Here is a 20,038-nt window from a genome sequence, read left to right on the forward strand (position 1 = left end):
CTGTCTGAACAGGCTTTTCCCCCTGGCTGATTGCTGCAGAGTCATAAACGGAAACACAGAAATGGACACGTCCACCTACACACACAAACTCACTGATGGTACGCCGCTGACCTCAAACGCCCAAATAAAGGCCTGCCTTGCATAAACACAAAGCTTGTTCTTTGTGCTTGTGTTTTTCCAGCACCCTTTGCCATAGCCGGGTTTATGTCCGCGTGTCTGTTGGTTGGGTTACTTTTGGGGGGTTTTGGTCAAATAATTTATTTGCAGACTAAAGCAGGAAAAACTAGAAAATGCTAAAATTAGAAGTTTCTTAGTAAGACAAAAAAGAAAGGAAAATGGGGAACCAGGAAGGTTTTGTCTTGCATTTGCAAACACACAAAAAGCGTTGAGTGACCAGACTAAAGACTTGGTTCCTTTTTTTCTTGTAGAAGTTGCATTTAGTTTAAAGACCCACTCCAATGTAAATCTGGTTTTTGGTGTTTTCAACATGTTTCTGTGATGGCTTGATCATGATGGAGGACATATGTAAACTTATAATTGCATGTTTGAGTATTTCTTTATTCTAATTGAAAATTTAGGAGCAGAAGTCTGTAGCAGTGACGTAGGTACTATGTTTGAAAAACACACGCTTCCTGTCCTGCTCCATTCTGATGCAACCACTTGCAGACAAAGATCTACGTAGGTCTTCGTTTTCCTCGTCTGAGCAGGAAGCTGACTAAAAACTGTACGACTGGATAACTCCAATATTGATCAACATTTTTGTTGCACATGATTGGTTAGGCCGAGGGTGTGAAGGGTTGTAAGTTAGTGGGAAAGTGTGTAAACAAAGGGATGATGAGATATGAGGGTTAGGCAAGCCAACAGTTTCGCCCACAACTCAAAGGTAAATTTCTGATGAGCTACTGTCGCTCTACAGAAACTATTTCCTAGAAAACAACATTGTTTTTTTGGAGTTTGGCTAAAAACAGCATCATCCTAATTAAAAGAACATTGGGAACACTTTACAATAGAAAAAAAAATGCCTGGAGTGGGACTCTAATGTTGTGACTGTGCAATGAGGATTTAGGTTTTCAGTTCTTACTCTGTTCACATCAGACTGTCATTGTCGGAAAATTTAACAAAACAAAAGGAAAAGAGGGTCTTATAGGAGAGATTTGGATTGGGGGAAAGCTGCCATTCTGGCAGGGGTAGGGTACAGTGGGTGGGACAAGGAGAAATCCAGTGGTCAAACTGGGCCAAGAAAGTGAGTAGAATCTCAGGGAACCGAACACAGTGGAAGGAGTCCTTTAGATCTCCTTGGAGCAGACGTAGCGGGTTAAAAGACCTGATGTGATGATAACTGGAACCCCCACTTTAAAGGTGTAATATAATTTTAATAGAAATGAAAAATAACTCAGTTTACGCAAGAGTAAAAATGTGTCTCAACAACAGAAACTATAGGCCTACGTACGGCAAAGAAGGAAAAAACTGATGTGAAGATACCATTAATATCCCAAAACTTAACCGCAGTATTAAGAAAGCAGGGGACTGAGTATGAACAAACAGTAAAGCAACAAAAACCTGAGCATGATTAACTGAAACAAACAGAACTGAAAGCAAGAAAAGTCTGACAAGGGAAACAAAGAGAACTGAACTTCATTCTGTGATGTCATTTTCATTCTCCTGGATTTCAAAATACTTATTTTTGATCTACTATAGATAAAATCAAACATACAAGAAACCAGATCACTGCACAGATAGATGGATAACGTATGGAATTCCTTTACACCTCGGAAATTCTCTTCTTTTCTTTCCTGGAAATAGTGGGAGTGTGTTTTGTTTATTTTCTCTTCACATGCAGATTGCTTGGTTTGCATTACTTTGCCATTCAGTAACACTGTAAATAACCTTGCAGCTATTTTTATCCAGAGCATGCCATCTAATTCACATAGGAAAGAAGTTTTTGAGACAAACTTCTCCTTTCACCAGCAAATATTTCTAAAACCAGGAACCTCCTGTTTCAGAGTAATACCAAAGAACCAGTTCGTAATGTGCATCAGTTGATTTCCAAAGTCTAATTTTAGATTTATACATTTTGACGGAAACACTTTATTTACTTATTTGTCTTTCTTTTAAAAAATACATTTTAAAAAGGAATCATCAGAAACTTCCCATCATTTCTGGAAAATTTGCTCACTGAGATTTTTTTTGGATTTACTTTTGTGCATCTGCTCATGTCTTCATTTGTTTAAGAAGTTATTTCCTTTGTGTTTTATGAAATTCTTGGAAACTATTTGTCAGATTTACTCCCTGACTTTTGGTTTTTAATTGTTGGAGGAGAATGGAGGAGAAACTTCCCAATTGAACCATCTATTATGTATTGTTTGACAAGGACCCACATTTTCATCTTCTATTCCAGCTTGTGAGTGTGTGACCAATCAACCACACACTCACATTCACACCATGTGAGTCCGTGTTTTTTGTTGTTGAAAAATTGCCAACATTTTTGATTTTTTAATTCATGTACCTATTCTTAGTTGTTTCAAAGGTTTATATCAACATGTTTCGATGCCCATTATCATTATGGATATGTTTTGACTACAGATTGGGGCTAAGCTTAAACTTGCAGAAGTGACATGTGGACATTTCTGTGTTGAACCGAGTGAGACCAAAACAGAAAGATTTACTTTCTCAGAACTTGGTCCATACAGTATTGGAGTTGTCTGATCTTGCTTGTTAGGATTCCTGCCAATACAAATACTTAAGGCACAGCCGAAGTGACTGGCTCGAACCAGGAAATAAGACTGGTAGCCAAGTTGCTGTTGTTTCTTTCTGTACAGTCAAAGTGAATGTTGGTGGGTTTTGAATCCAGCTATAACTCCTCGCTTCACCAGGGCTCATGTGGTTTTTTCTTGCTTGTGAGTTTTGTGATGACACAAAAAGATTGGGGTCAATTTCCTCTCAGGACAAATTGCAACACTTTCCGCAACCTTAGGTATTGTATATAAGCCACAGTGCCAGTTCTTGCTGCTCTGTCGTTTGCCCTGCAGCACATAGAAAAGTTCATTTATGGTCAGCACATAAACAGGAGGTGGGTTGAGCAGTAACCCTGAAACCCCACACCATTACATACTGCATCGTGCATAATGTATAAAATCCAGATCATCAAGAAGCCTTTCAGCTCACTAGCAGAATGAGTCACAGTTTGACCTATTAATCCACAAAAACACGTGGAATTGGGTGGTTGGAAACCAACTCCTCTTTTTTTTAAGCCATAAAGAGTCAATCAGCATTTTTCTTTTCTTTACTTGCGTATTGTGTCCACTCCTTTTTAAATTTAAACTGCACTTTCAAAAGTTTCTCATATTTTTATCTCTGAAACAGCTCAGTTTCTCCCTCCTTACTCGTCCTGCCAAGTCTGTCATGACTCAGGGGAAGCTCTGGTTGTGTCACTGCATTCCTTCATGTCCATTTTGCGTTTAAAGCAGCACAAAAAAAAGAGCAGCAGTGACAAACAGAGGCGTCTAGAAAATGTGAGTTTCCTGCTTCTGTGATGCCATGGAAATGCTGAAGGCCGCAGACCTTGCAGGACGACCCTAAAACTGGCCTCTCTGGTCCCTCATTTAATGGTGCCTTCCCAGTTTTTCCTCGGTAAACATAGGAAAGCTGAAAAAACAGTCTTAGAAGTAAATGAGGAAGTGGGATTGTTGTGAGGGCAAAAAGGCCAGACAGAGGTAGAGGATATCTTTTTCTTAACAAATCTTGACCTTCAAATGGAGAATAACAAACACCCCACCTTTCTTAGCTTAGACATAGCTGATAGGAAGCGTCTTCAACTTGGTTTTATGTGAACTAACCTTGTAGTTTCAAACACTTCTAAGGAAATTCTACCTTACTTTTTAATGATTTATAAACTAAGACTCCCATTTAAATGATTTGCGTGTTAATGAGTTTTTGTCTAATTTTCTGCGGGATTCACTTAGAACACTTCGAGCAACATCTCAGCCAAGGTCTCGTGGAGATGCCGCACATTACTGAGCTGCATTTACCATTTGACATCTCAGTGTAATGGAGACAGAGGGGCACCAGGCCTCTTAAACCTGATTTACGTAATGCATTAACGGTCAATCTGTGGTACTTTTAAAAACAACAGCAAGATTGTTGCAGAGATGGACATGAGGCTGTGCAACATCTATGAATAGAAGGCAGCCATTAGCAATTCCTGGCTTTAATATATACCTATTTACTTTGATAATACATTAAGTCTGTGAGTTTGTTAAAATAAACTTTTTGGACTTCTTTTGAGTTCCACAACCTGAAGGTTATTCAAATATAAATTAAAGGATTTATCTTAGAATCCCTTTACAAAGTGTCTCACCAATGTTGAATCATTAAGTCATGATTCTTTAAAGACCCACGCTAATGAAAATATTTTTTTGTGTTGTTTTTGACATTTTTTGCAGCATTTTTATCATTATGAAGGATGTGGAGAGCATGTAAATAAAGGGATGATGGGAAATTAGTGCAGGTTTTCTCTCATTGACTCTATAGAAGAGAACTGGACAGAGTGAGTGTGACATCACCTACAGAAAAGGCTTTGCCTCCGGGTCCAACAAAAGGAAGTCAATTCAACCATCATTTTTTTCGTGATCCGGCCGAGGCCATGTTGGAACTGGAGGTCGTCATTAAGCATTGATTGGTCCAAGTCGGTCTGATTTTAAATTTCTATGGCAACCATTCTCTCCAATCAGGAATGAGCATGTTTGAAGATCACACCCCTACCACTAACAGTGGGCTAGGGACAATCTGTCAATCAAACTCTTTAAACGTTAAACATGAGCCACCTCCTTTTATTGAGGCATGTGATTGCCCAGTTTATGACTTGAATAACTTGGGGCTAATGCAAAAATATAATAAAAAACAAAATAGGATTAGCAAGAACATGTTAAAGAAAGGTAGCAGAGCAAGAATGGTTATTTTGACAAATAGAATGAAAACCTGTTTATTTCTCAACAGAAGTCTATAGGATTTAAGCTCTTTAGGACCAACAGAAACTTCTTTTTTGGAACGCCAAGGGAGGGTTCTTTCTGCAAGAGATGTGTTGCAACCCTGTTTTGATGTCTCAAAGGTCTTGTGCTTCTTTATTGTGCTCCTTTTTCATTTGTCTTACCATCTTGAACATTCATGTCACGGTTCAGGTAAAACATGTTGACAGGAAACCCCAGAGATCTGATTAATGAGGTGTGGTTTACAAACAGAAAAAACAAAACAGAAGAGGACCACCCTACTTTGTCTGCTAACAGATAAGAACTGACGAAGATTTACAGAAGAAATGACTCACGCACGGCTCAATACAGCTGTGGTCTTGGCTTTGCTTCCACCGTGCAGGCAGCGCTCCAGAAACAACAAATGTAACATGAGTGACCCTGTCACACAGTACCTCAGGTAACATTACAGCTTCTTTACCGTAAGCAGTTCACATTACAGTACTTGTCTAGAAGGATTCACCTCCACGGAAATGCTTTTAACAGGTCTGAGTTTGTATTTAATTGTTGTTGTTATGACAGAAGAATCTATCATTAATGGAGATACTGAAAAAAATAATGACAATAGTCTTATGAGATTAAGTTTCCTAAACAAGTAAAAAATGTTGTTACATATGCTTGTTTATTTCACAAAATCTCTGGATTTCCCCTTTTTGTTTTTGATATTTAAATAATTTAAAGGTTGTCCATGTTGTAGGTGGAAAAGCTGCACATGCAAAAACCTTCAAATCTTCCATGTGTATTTTTTTTGTCACTTCTACCTTATTATCCTTGGCACAGAAGGCACAGAAATGACTAAATGGTCTTTTCCCTTGTTTCTAGAAAAGTTGGTGTCAGTCACACATATTTACAAGCGACCAAGCACAAAAAGTGATGGAAATTCATTCAAACTGAATGTTGCTGCAGTGCCCGCATTCGAAGCTCTTCAAAAGCACTGCACATGCTTTTTCTTGTCACACTCGTTTGTATAATATGTTGTATTTATGGTGTACATTTTCATCTTCACTCTTCTTTTTTGCACAGGTTGTTTGTTTTGAATGTCAACACCTCCATCCTTCAGGGAGCAAAACCTTCACAGCCATCTTTTCTGTCTCTGAAAAATAAACTGCATCCACTGCTGCCATATCAAAGTGACCTATAGGAATGAAAAATGGCGCTGCTGCCCTTGATAGTCGCAATCATATTCCTTGATCAACTTGCAAAATTAAACTAGTTCTTATTTCTCCCAAACAACACAGAAACCAAGCCTTAAGTCTGTTTGGCTTTTCACAGAAAACATTTCTCTGATGTTAGAGGTTTAAAAGAAATGTGCTTATTCAAAACAAAATTATCTCAGAAGAATGGGGGTGGAGCAGTTGTTTCAAGGTCAGACTTTGTTATTAATTTTGTGAATAAAGACAAATTTAGTGTGTTTAAAAGTACAAAATCCTGATAGGTAAGCTTGAACTGTTTCGACATAACCGTACGAAACTGGGTATGACAACGCAGAAGACACTGAAACTGCTTCATAAAGAATGTCCTGACAGGTGTGATGCAGCATACTTCACATTCTTCATATTTTCTGCATTATTTTATAAGGTGCTGCAACATTAGCTCATGCTAAAGTCCAACTTCCTCTAGTTGACAAACATCAAACCTGTTGTGTTTCTTCCTGTTCCATGGGTTGTTTCCTATTACACGTGTTAAATATGATCGGTAGGAGGAGGAGTTGAACTCTTTCTCTTCTTGCTTTGCCCAGGTTCATACTTGATAACTTTGAATCATTAATTATATAAGATGTATTTAATCCTACTTGGATGATAATAAAACATTTTATTTGGGGGCACTTTGGATCACCCAAAAATGCCACAAAACATTTATGACCTGAAACCAAACGTAAAATATTTATAGAATGTATAAAATATTTCTGTAAAATAAACTAGATAGGAACCATCCATCCATGACCGAGGTTTGGGCCGCCGAGGCACCCGCCATTGACCACCACCCAAACCACATTGCACCGGCCCCTTTTGAGGTCTCCTACAGGTGGTGGTCTCATGGGAGTGTAGTCCGACGTCATCCTTTCGGGCTGGGCCCGACCGGCGGCCATGGGGAGAGCCCTGGTCACCAGGCGCTCGCCTGCGAGCCCCAACCCCAGGCCTGGCTCCTGGCACAAATAGAAAAAAGAACTATCTACTGTTGTGAACCAAAAGATTGAAAAAAAAATCGTTTTTAAGTGCAGTGAAACATTTTGGCGTCACAATCCGGGGGACGGAATGGGTCCTGCTCTTCTCATAAGGGTGAGACAGGTCAGACGCCTTTTGTCTCACCCGTCACCCAGGACCTGTCTGCCATGGGAGACACAGACAGACAGCTTAGCTCTTGGGATCACTCGAGCTCTCAAACTCCTCCACCACGTTAAGCTGGCGGTTCACAGAGGAGTAGATAGGAACTTCAAATTGTAAACTGAGGTTGTAATGACTATCTTGGAAAGAATTTGAAGCTAGAATTGAACATCTAAGAGTGATTTAATAGTGTAGAGGTCAGGCAGTAAAGTTTTACATTCTGAGAACTCCTATACCTAAAAAATAAAAAAGAGTGTTTTGATAAAAATAAGTTAGCCTAATGTCTAATTTATTATGTCTTCACATATTTATTTACAAGTCATCTTGGGTAAAAGTGGAATTTGCAACTTGACAACAATAAAAACGTAATTTAACAGACCTTTTCCCGTCTTTTTGATGAACTCAACTGTAAGTTCAGTTTCAGGGCAAACTTTTTGGGATAAACAATGGAGTTTTTTGACCTCCTCTGATGGAAGTCTCATCTGTCTTAGTCACTTTATTTTGATAAGGCATACCGTCATAATAAATGACAGTAGCAGTAGTAATAGTCTACCTTGTGCTTTTGGGCATGTACTTACACAGTGCATGCACTCTTGCCTTTTTTTAAGCTTGTGTAACAAGCCCTTCTGGCAGAACAGAGAATGATCCCCGTGCTCCAGACTCCTCTGACCTCCAAACAATGCTGGTTTTGAAACGAATCGTCTTTCTCAGAAAAGACACACACACTTATTATGGGTGTGTCTGAGGGAAATCCTTCAGAAAAAAAAGTTTAATTTCCTTTAACATATTAAATAGTGAATTTTGCAAGCACATGCACTGCTTTTTAAAAAACCTTTTCATTTGGTTTATTTTCTTCTTTCACTAATAACCATGAATATGCTTTTTGATTTGAAGAGGGAAAAAGAGATGGACCATATGGAACAAAAAAGACGTTTGAAGAGGTCTGTCTGCTAAATTTTCCCTGGCTGAGTGCTGCCTCCTATTATGAATAGACGCAGTTTATTTTTCTGTCGAGACCACACTCCCATCCGACATGGTGGGAATATGCAGACAGTCTCAGCTGCGCCTCATGGATTATATGAAATATGCAGAGGATGTGTGGGAGACACACATATTCTGTTTGATACTGGAAATAAAACCAATCTAAGCTGACAATCTGATGACTTGGCTGACACGCCGGAGGTGACCAGTGAGTTGATGAAATGAGGGAGCGTTCCCCCTGCACATCCATCAGCACTTGTCAGTTAACACTTGTGCAAACTTTTATGGACTTGAGATCTTCAGAAGCAGCAAACTGCACTCTTGCCAAGAATTCTTTTCTCAAAGTCAAACCTGGTTTGGTTTGATACCCGGAGCATCAACAAGCCAGCAACTTTTCCATCACCACCTTTACAGCACGTTCTACTCAGCAGCGTGTTTATAGGTACTGGTGAAAACTTTGCTGCCACAAAGTGAATGGCAGCAATCCAATCTGACTTTGGTCTTTATCAAATGGGAGAAAATGTAATAAAATTGAATATTTAAAGCATCCAGCAAGAAACAGATATCTGTAGCCTGCAGCAACACATATTTCCTAAATCCTAAATTTATTGGTTACATTTTCACTCACAAACTATTGCTAGTCTTTTTGACAGTAAATTATAACTCAACTTAAATTAAATGACTGAGCTTAAGAAAACCTTGTCATATGAATTCCGTGCAAGCGCTCTAAATTCAGGAAAGTCTTCAGGAAAGTCCATAAGTGCTGCAGGAAATGACATTGTGGCTCATTCTTTTTTTGCACGAGTCAAAAGGAAATCTTTAAAAACAGCAGGATGATAAGAAATAAGACAAAAACCCAAAATACATTTAAAAAAAGAACAGACGGAGTAAATCAGGACATGGGAACTCACGCAGACTGTAGGAACAAACTCAGACAACCTGATGGCGTAGAGGGGAGTGGAAGGAGGCCATAAAGGAAACCACGGCTTTGCAAAGCAAACAAACAAACAAACAGAAAACCTCTTGTGGGGAAAATCCTATTTTCAGCAATAAGGACTACCTTGGTCTGAAAACCATCTATTTTTTTAACTTTTGCCTTTTTTGTGTGACTGAAGAGGTGGAGTATATATTTTATAACATTTGAAACTTAAAATCTTCTCACCTTTTTTTCAGACATAAAGCTGATTGAAAACTCAGACAATTTAAGCATTTGTTAACAAACAATAGAGAAATATGCACTCCAGGTGCTTGGACAGTATTATAATAGTAAATAATTGACAAAATTAATATCAGGGACGTACGAGAAGGAAAAATAAATAATTACAGCGCATAAAATTGTTTTATAGAAAACATTTTATGAAAAATTAATCTAGGATTCAGTGGTGTAAACCAAACTTAAAGGAAACTGAACTAAAATACACTAAAAAATGTAAAAGATTTAAAGTTATTTGGTAAAAACAAACAAAAAAGACGGATTTGAAGGCATATCATTCAACAATGATGAAGAATTAATTAGCCGTGAGGCAAAAAGCCTTTGAGTGCAAATCTTGACGTTGACAAATCAGGATGTCTTAGGAAACTATGTTCTTATCAGGCCTCTGATGTGGAGGGAATAAAATGTTCGTGCCTCAAGGTGTGTTGCCTTGAGTCTTAACACTGATCTTTGTCTGAACATGTAAGCGTGCTCAGCTTCTGAACCTTGTGAGATCACATAGTGACTCACCTGCGGTGTGGTGATTTTCCCAGCTCAGGTAATTTTGTTATGATAGGGGTTGTTAAAGGGTCCAATAGGACTCAGAAGGAAAACACAAAAAGGTAACATTCCAAAACAACTTTTCTATGTTTGACACAAAGAAAGCCATGGAAACTTCCTTCCATCCATCCATTTTCAGAACCCACCGAATCCCTTTTGGGGACACTGGACCTCCTGGGGCCAACCCAGCTATTTTGGGGCAAAGGTGGGGTACACCCTGAACGGGTCAGCAGTCTGTTGCAGGGGCACACAAACTCACACCTGGGGCAGTTTTAGTCACCAATTAACCTACGAAGCGTGTTTTTGGACTCAGGGAGGTCCCTGGGGAAAATCCATGCATGCACAAGGAGAACTTGCAAACTTCACCATGGAAACGTGATACATTTTAGAAAAAAGTGATCAAATGCAGGACAATAGAAGTTTGAAATCATGAAATTGTTTTTCCAATACAAACTTTATAACTGTAGCTTTCCTTTCACTGTTTTTTGAAACCCTCCAGTTGTTTCGCCCTACAGCTTTTCCTTTGTGCACATGACTGTATTCGTACCACACAGACACGCTTTAGAGATTACAGCTATCCACACATACATCACCTAATGATTCATTACACATTTGGATCTGAGCCACTTCAGCTGTAACTACTGCTCATGACAGACTGTTTATTCTTTTTGTCTAACAATAAATTCAAATTGTTCACAAGTCCTCAATGTTTATGTCTCAAGTTTTAAAGTAAAATTTTAAGTCTTCTCTCTAGTGGGACTCAAGTTCAAGTCCATTTCTCTCGTTACACAGTCCTCAAAAGTGGGACTTGATGATTGGAAAAATCCTGAGGACTGTGTTGCACCAAAGAAACATTCAGAAAACAGGTTGCCTAAGCAAGTTTGCAGAGTAATGAGGTGGAGCGAGCAAACATATCATAGCTGTGGACTAGGTTTGCATAGCCAAAATTCCACCCACCCCAACTCTGGATTTAGCAGCCACCCCCCCCCACACACTTCATGACCAGGACCTACAGATCACCATGACCTCACCATCCAAGAGGCTTGTGCTTTCACATGGTCGGGGGGTGGTGGATATTGGAAGGGGGTGTTCATTTACAATCGAGCATGATGTCATTAAACTGGATGCAGACATACACCAGACTTGACCCCGTTGACGTGAACCTCAAAGTCTGCAACGTGGGGAAGGTCCTTCACCAACAAAAAATTATTTCACTTATAACGTTTGATATCAGCTTAAAGTCAGAGTCCGTCCTTCGATGGATGCGACGGCGTTTACGGGTGTGTTATTAATACCTCTAAAGCGGTCAGTTGGAGGGGGATTTGAGATGGGACTAGGGTTTCAGTATTTCTGAGCTCACAGACAAATGTCCCTACACAGTGGATTTCTTCTTCATCACTTAGCACATGACTTGTCCCCCATTAACTGAGAGAGATGACCTAACAGAGCCCACACTGCGGGGTAATTTAGTGCAACACGTACACTTCTCCTGTTGAGTAAGCATAAATGCCCAAATAGGGGAGCTGGTGCTCCTGACACAAGGTGGATGCTGACTGGCCCATCAGACAGAAGGCAAACTTGTGACTGGGGTGTCAACAGTTTGCTCTGAATGTGATTTGAATCCCAAGAGCGGCTGAAGACCTCTCTGTGGTATGGATGACCATCATTGTCACCTACCTCAACAATGTTTACTGTGGTAGGCGAGATATTTCAGTCTTGGCTGGTCCTCTGGGGGTATTCAGTGACCAGCAGCAGTAAACTGCGGTTGTAATGAACTAATGACAGAAAGAAACCTGGACAAAAAGCATTCCATAGGCTTCTCTTTCAAAAATCAGCCTTAAAACTGAAGAATTAGGAGCAAGTGTTGTAAAAAATGAACACCACTGATTGAGAAAAGTATACTCATAGTACTTTTATTATTGCAACTTTCGTCAGAATTTCTTAAAATGTTTTAATTTTAATTTTAGATTGTATTTGTTCACAGCTGTCCTTAACTACCTTTAAATCATGCCGTGGATGCTTTCAGTGGAGTATGAATGGGTGCATCTTTGCTCCAGCAATGAAGGTCTCTGTTTTGTCCTGTGCAGGGATGCAACATGCCTGTCAATCAGCCACTCTGTGACCTTGTCCATCTGTCTGTCTGCTTCAACACCCTCGTTTGTCTGATCATCTATTTGCAGCAGCGGCCCGTCCAGCTTGTATTTGACAGTTGTTTCAACTGTGATTTCAGTGATGTCATTGAAGGTATAGTGTGCCAGGGCAGAAAGCTCAAGAGCTGTTTCATCAGCTGTTTGCTTTTGCTTTTATTTCTGTCACTAGACAAACTGCAGGTTGCAGGTAATGCACAGAGAAGGGTGTTTCTCATTGTTTTACTGCACAGACTGGGTGCAAAACCGGTTTCATTTCAAAATGTTGAACTTTTTCGGCAAAACGTCATCATAACTTTTTGTGAATCTGTAGTTGCTTATGCATAAATATCTTATATCTATTTTTACCTGAAAAGAATGCCAAGATGCAAAAGAAAAAAATACAATACAATATTAAATTAAATTAACTCTCAATTTTTATTTTAGATTAATTTTGCATTAATCTGTTTCACTGAATTTGCAGAGGTAACTCTTCACAACATGAAACATAACATAATGTAAACCGGAAATGCGGTTTCTCCTTAGTCATAACAATAGTGAAATAACAGAAAGCTGCTTTTCCGCAAACCAAGGTAAATTTGATTTGGTCCGATTTGATTTGAAATGGTTTATTTCAAGCAATCAAAGCAAGAATAATGCACAAAACAATCAGCATTCATACATTCATACAAAGACATATCAAACTTAGGATAATTAGACATTAAATCAAAGATTGCTTGAAGGGAAGTGGAAGGAAGCGAAATTCTCAAAATTGTGGCATTTACACCACGTCCCAAGTTTTACTTAGATATGTGTAAAAAGTAGTTGGAACCAACATGGGATTCTGGTCATGATTCAGCAAAATGAGCATGTTCATGCATAACCTGGTGCATGGTCTAACAAAGCAGGTGTATAATACTTAACTGTGTGGTTGCAGTTGTGTGGAGTTACCTGTTGCACTGTTGTGGTCACATTATAAGGTGTTTTAAATAGGCAAGCCCAGAGATTAACTGTGGTGATGGATGGGCTACACTTTCCCTTCCTTGCTCTCTGACTCTCTGCTTTTGCCTCACTATGATGGATGCCCATCCCTATGTAAATATAGCCGGACCCAAGCTACTTACCATGGCTTGCATGCTACCGACTAACGCTCATAAGCTAAATATATACCCAAAAGTAACACTTCCATATTCAATTCCCTACTGTTTTTCAGACTGGCTGTTGCTCTAATCTCATAAGAAACATAAATAAATAAAACTACATAGAAAACTGTTTTGTGATGATTTTTCAAACCACAGTCCAAAGCAGAGAATCCATTTGTTTGAAAAAATAAACGATGGAAAGAAACAGTGTGCTGGTCTGCGGGGGCTTTGTCCAGCACTGCGATATGGTGGGACAAACACTGTTAACAAATGCATGTGTGGGTGAGGTTAGGGGGGACCAGAATAAGAATATAAGGGCTTTAATGACGTAAGTTGGTAGACCTTTAAAGTTTGTGGCACTAAAGTTTACCTTCATTTGTTCTATGAATACAGTTGGACTACCACACCTGTTTCTTTGCAGCTGGTATTCTGGGCTAAATAAACAATGATGGATGCTATTTTTAAATACTGTAAGTGATCACTCTAGAAAGATGTTCCAAGTTTTGCAAATAATCTTTTGGTTTACTCCTAGTCATTTGTACAAATCTGAGGCTGACAGAACGAACTAAACAGGCTGGAGGTTATTAGACTATATAGGGGTACTAAATGCAAAAATTAAGGAAACACTTTAATGCTACAGTTAGGCCAACAGGTTAAAACCCAGATGCAGGCCGAAATGGTTCCAAAACATTGAGCAAACCAAGACTTAGGCAAAAAACTCAGAACAGACATATAAGACGCTCCAACACAGAATACAAAAAGACAGCTCCTTAAATAATGAGAGCTAATGAGACAACTGAAAACAGCTGTGACAAACTGTAGGAGAACCAAGAGGGCCAGGGCCTCCCGGAGAAGTCACAACTGAGAGACAAAGAAATATACAGTTAACCAAAACAAAAACACAAGATGCAAATTATAACACTTCTAAGGTGGTTTTCTTGGATTTTTTTTTTCCTTTTGAGTGTTTTTTACAAAACCATCAACTTCCATTCACAAATTTAACTCAAACCTGGATGTGGCACAGGTTGTTATCACAGTTCCTAAAAAGACTGTTGGATTCTGGCTCCATTGGGGGGGGGGGGGGGGGAGGGGGGAGGGGCATTTTTCCTTTTGACTCATGAACTTCTACTTCACTCCTATAAATGAAAATGTACCTACATTGTAGCTTCAAAGAGCTTTTCCTTTTTTACTGCTTCATTTCTTATTTATAAGACCTGGACAGATTAAATTAGTGCTGAAATTTGTGCAGATTTAAGGAATTATTTTTATGGTAGGTGGTTAGACCATCAAATGGACCCAACTGAGCTTCAAACATGACTTAGTCCTGCCCAGTTAGTGGAACGTTGTGTAGGTGGGCGGTGAAAAATCTGGTGCCCGTCCTACTTTAGGTTTAATTTTTCTTGTTAATAAACCGACAGAAGATTAGATTAGATCAGAGATTATCCTTTTCATTTGTTTATGTCCATGTCATCTATGTCACATAAATGTTTTTTATATTCACTTGAAAGTTATTTTTACTTAATTACTTTTACTTGTTTTACGTAAGCAGGTGGTGTAAAATGTGATAGTAAAGTATCTAATAACTGGGCCAAAGTTTACTCTATACAAAGTTCATTACTATCTGTAAGGCAACAGAAAATGCCTAATCATGCTTTGTCACAAACTTCAAACCTTGCTATCTTGCATCATTAGACAGAGTGCCAGTGTTTTTTTCTTTTTTAATTGACCTTTAAAATGATTACAAATAATTCATATTTAATCCCAAGTATTCTGGATTCAATCATTGAAAGGTGGGTCATAATCTTAAATGAAGTATCATCTGCGTATAAAAAAACACTGTCAAACAGTGGGTGAGTTCAGCAATAGTTATCACTTGCAGATGAATGGAATCTGCAGTACACTGAGCTTTTGTTGAAAGGGTAAAGTGCACGGTTGTCACGGCAGCCAAGCCCACAATTCAAGCTCAACTCTTTAAGTAACCTGAGAGGATGCTTTGATCTGCCTGCTCAAAGAGGGCACTTAAACATAAATGAACTCAAATTGAGCAATCGCTTTTGCAAGCTCTCAGCAGTGGGCCACAAGTTACCTGAAAACATGCTCTATATTTTCTTGGAAGTGCTGTAAAACCAGACTTGGACAAAGGCGGTTTCACAGGTGAGATGTCAACAAAGATGCTTTATCAAAACATACAGAGCATCACTGTTCACACGCCTGGGACTCTGCGCCTTATCAGTGAGCTCAAATCATTTTAAAATGGTGGAGCTAGACAAGAGATTCTTTGAGATTGGTTCAGTAGGGCTTAGAAGAGGGCTGCAACTGTGGCCAGTATGGTAGGATGGCATCTGAAAGAGTGAGACTTGCTTTTCTCTCCACAACAATGGCAGGCCTTCTCTGCCTGCACATACCATGCTGACTTGTGGTACTCGAAGCACTGAGCCATATGGGCTTTGACCTTAGCAAAACTGTCTCGCATTTTGTCTCCACAAAAATATACTTTACTTGTTTTATGTTTTAAACCATAAACAGTGCAATACTTTATTGGCAATCTTAGTTGTACATTATCGGTTGATTCTCCCAAACTTTCCACATGCATGGTTTTAAAGAAATCCTCCCAAAATTATATGGAAAAGTCTACATAAAATGTTTAGGAGGGTTCGGGTGCACTTAAGGGACATGCATGAAAGTTGAAAAAAACCCTGCATACAAACTTCATGACTGACTGACTGACTGACTCAGTTACCATGACCGCCAGCATCACAGCAAGTTTTAACTCAGCCCCTAAATTACCAAGGAGCAACTTTGTAACTTAGAACTGGAAAGTGGAAAATTGTGTCTTGGCACGTTTGGGGTTCATGTCAAGGATGGGTAATTACGGGGTAAAAGACATAACCTATGGGGCATTTTAGGGGTTTTCCAAATTGCTCAATTGTTGCTGTGTCTTCTTAGACTGAAAATTATTTTTTCCCTGAAATACTTTTCTCTCCAGTTAGTTTCCAACAAAACCAAGTTTCTGTTGTTTTTTTCTTTTTTTGGTTCAATTTAAATAAAAAATAAAACATTTAGATGCACACTTATAGAAACACAAAAAGTTATGTTGTGCAATAGCAAATAAGCCTTTGAGACAAGAGGATTTGTTTCATAAAATAATATTATTATAACCTGCATTAGTACAACATTTGTATTAGGTGAGTTTCATAATAATCCAGTTAGTATAAGATTTAAATCTTTAGTAGTTGTTGTATGAACTGCGCAAAAAAAGAAAAATACAGTTAAAATGTCAAAATGACATATACATTGTCAAATTCTAGCTCAGTCTTGGTTTCAAAATGTAAACAAAAACAGCCTGTGACCAGAACAAAAATGGTAACACAGACAAAGCTTATTTCAAAACAGAAAAGTAGAGATAATCCATCAAAATAAAATCTGAAATGTACTGCAGAATCTTCAGTGACCAGAAATTCTCCCTGACTGGTCTTCATGTGCAAAACTTTCCAGGTGTTCCTGCTTGTTTTTATGTTAATATATTAAAATACCCTCCTTTACCTGTTTTTTCAGATCTAGTCACATTCCCTCCATCTGGGCCATGCTGGAATTCTTACAGTTTGGCAACAGAGCCACTGCATAAACATGAGTCATTTAAATCAGAGGTGCTGAATTCACACACATTTCAAAAACACATCTTTCTGTGTTCATTGGTTTCTTGTCTTTCTGTGCTATTGTGTATTTGTTGTAAGACACTGCTACTGACCCTCCCTCACACTGGACCAGCAAGGACTCACATTGGGAGAAACTAATTGTCACATCAACAAGTTCCAATGGGGTTTAGTGACACAAGGCCTCAAGCCACCGTGGATCTTTAGCTCGACTTGAAAATGCTTTCAGAAGAACAACCATCCCTTTCCTTGGTCTGTCCAGTTCTTTCATTTACTGAGTATTTTTTTTAATGGTTAAAGTTTTGAAACAACTCATGCATAAGTTGATTCCAATTTCGTAGCTGACAGTTCACAGAGAATATCCCTCTTTGGGTCACAGAGAAGAGCCCTGACGCAGAGTTCACAGCAGATCTTAATACAGCAGAGAAGAATGAGGCCACCCACATCACCATAGTAACCAACTATGGTTTGGGATCAGAAGCAGTTTTTAAAAATGAAAACAGAAGGTAAAGCCACTCCACTTCTCCTAATGCTCGTGGTTTCCAGTAACCCCTTGTCTAAAGTGTAGATCAGAGGGAAAGAATGAAATCATTTGATGAATGGCAAATAACACTTATTTTTGTAGGGAATCATTTCTTTGTTTGAAGCCTCCATGTGTTTAATGGTATATTCAGACTGCAACAGTCCATTGGTCCAGACCGAGTCCACTTAATTTGGTCCGGATCGAGTCGTTTTGAGCAAGTTGTTCCACTCTGAGCACGTTTCCAATCAGACTGAGGAAACTCAGAGCAAACGGGAGATCAGTCCGATTGGAAACTAACTGAGACCATCTTAAAAGATGGGTCAGACAGCAGTTCCTGGTCCCGGGGTGTATGCGGACTGAAAATTAGTTCTGGTTTATCAGGGGAAACAAAATCTGTTTACTTTAAGCAAACCAAATGTTTCCGGTCTGAAAACACCCTAAGTCTAGGGACTACTACCCTAGTAGCCCTCTCCAAATGTCTTAAACTCCCTCCTATTGTAACATTTAAAGTCACCATTCAAGCTGCTCTAAATGTTTTTGGACAGATGAATGATTCCAATCTGACTAGTAAAACAGCAATGTATTTGCAGAGAAAAAAGTATAGAAATGACATCATCTCTATGTCTTTATCTGTATGATTGTAACTCTGTTCTCTGGCTAATGAAGAAACCAGAGGACTCACGAATGATGACGTTGGCTGGAATTGTACCATGTAATAGTCATAATAATAAGTGTCTAAGGCTTTCAGTCTGTGACTTCAGCCTGACTCAAGACAACCTCTGCGAACCACAATCAACCTGAAAACCAAAGGTGGATTCCCTTTGTAACGTTTGCCATGCCCTATGCAGTTGGCTGCTGCCCATGTGAGCTGTCCATCACAATATGTACTGGATAGCTGACATGGCATGGTATCAATAAGAATTCAGACATGTCATCAGCTCTGGGTGATTGAAGACGAAGGCAGCAAGGAGCTTGACCTTCCAGTAATTCTCTTGCTCCCACTCAAACAGACACAGAGACACGACAGCTTTTTTTCATTCCTTCCATTCCTCATTGATCTGCCATCCAGGCCCCAAGACAAATACGAAGAGAACGACGGGTAAAGTGATCAAGCAATGACATCATTATTTGAATAATGTATGTGTCTTCGGAAAGAGTGTACACTCCTACAGTAACTTAGAGTTTCCTCACTAGACATGAGGGATTCTATCAGACTAAAGCAACAAATAATTTCCACTATAAATGAAAAAAAACAGTTGAGAGCAGCTTCTACAGATATAACAGCTGTTGTCCAAATAGGAATAAACTCTGTCCAAATGAGTCATACAATGCCAACATATTTTACGGAAGATGAAAGATAATAAAGCATTCATAAAAGAAGATTTTACATCGTTGCAAACTATATAATGGAGAGCAGGAAGTCTTGATAACACTCAGGGGTACACAGATTACGGCTGATCGTTACTGTGGCCAGATGGGATTGCTGAGAAACAAGGTGAACACTGGAGGGCACGCTTTCAGGTGTTACTCACCCACTCTCTGTCATAACTGAGAGTCACGCACACACCCTCACTCACTGTCTGAAGCTCCACCCATTCCTACCGCCAGTCTTTTTATGGGCATGAGTGTGACCATAACGGTTAAATAAAGGAAACACAGGAAAGTCTCTTCCGGTCCTTTAAGTGAAAGTAGCACCACTACCAACAGAGCAACCAAAGCTGTTATAGCATTCTACAACATGACACATACACAAAGAATTTTGAAAAGTCTCTAAAACGTTTACAGTAAATAGTTTCTTCTCCAATCTTCACAAAATCTATCAACAGGTTAATTGTCACTCTTTTGTCTTTTTGCAGTTCATTTCATCCTAGGTCTATCCCCTACCAAAGTCAGTTATCTGAGTTAAATTTGACTTAAATTGCAAAACCTATGCAATATAAATTGTCAATGTTTTTTTTAGGAATATCTAGAATAACAGAAAGTCTTAAATGAGTCTTTATAAATGAATAAAGCTGCCACTTTCAGTAGCAGCCCGGCTTAAAAAAACATTGACACTTGATCTCGAAGAACACGCACAGGGAGTAAAAGAAAATGTCACTCTGCCCTAAAAAGGTTTATCTTACTTCCAGGCAAAGACCACCCACTCAATTTTTAACAATCCTCATATCAAACAAGCAGAGAGGAGTTTTCCAGAGATCAGTCAGCCATCCTGTGGGTCCACCTTAACTGTGGCCCTTAGGTCAACTTCACCCACTCTTTTTGGGTGTGACAAGAATGACAAGACTTCTGCAGAGTGTCTGTGTCTTGACATAATGCAGGATTAAGAAATAACCATCACAGGCTTTTTCCAATTAACAGTGATTGCTCTTCTGATGTCACTATATTTATTTGTAAAAATGCAAATACAGGGGGTGTGAAAAATATCTTTACACAATGATTGCCATGGGACATAAAAACATGTAATCAGAAACATAAAAAGTAACAAATGATACGTTTTCGTATTTTTAAGCAG

This window comes from Oryzias latipes, chromosome 10 (assembly GCF_002234675.1).
Source record: "Oryzias latipes chromosome 10, ASM223467v1".
NCBI classification, from domain to species: domain Eukaryota; kingdom Metazoa; phylum Chordata; class Actinopteri; order Beloniformes; family Adrianichthyidae; genus Oryzias; species Oryzias latipes.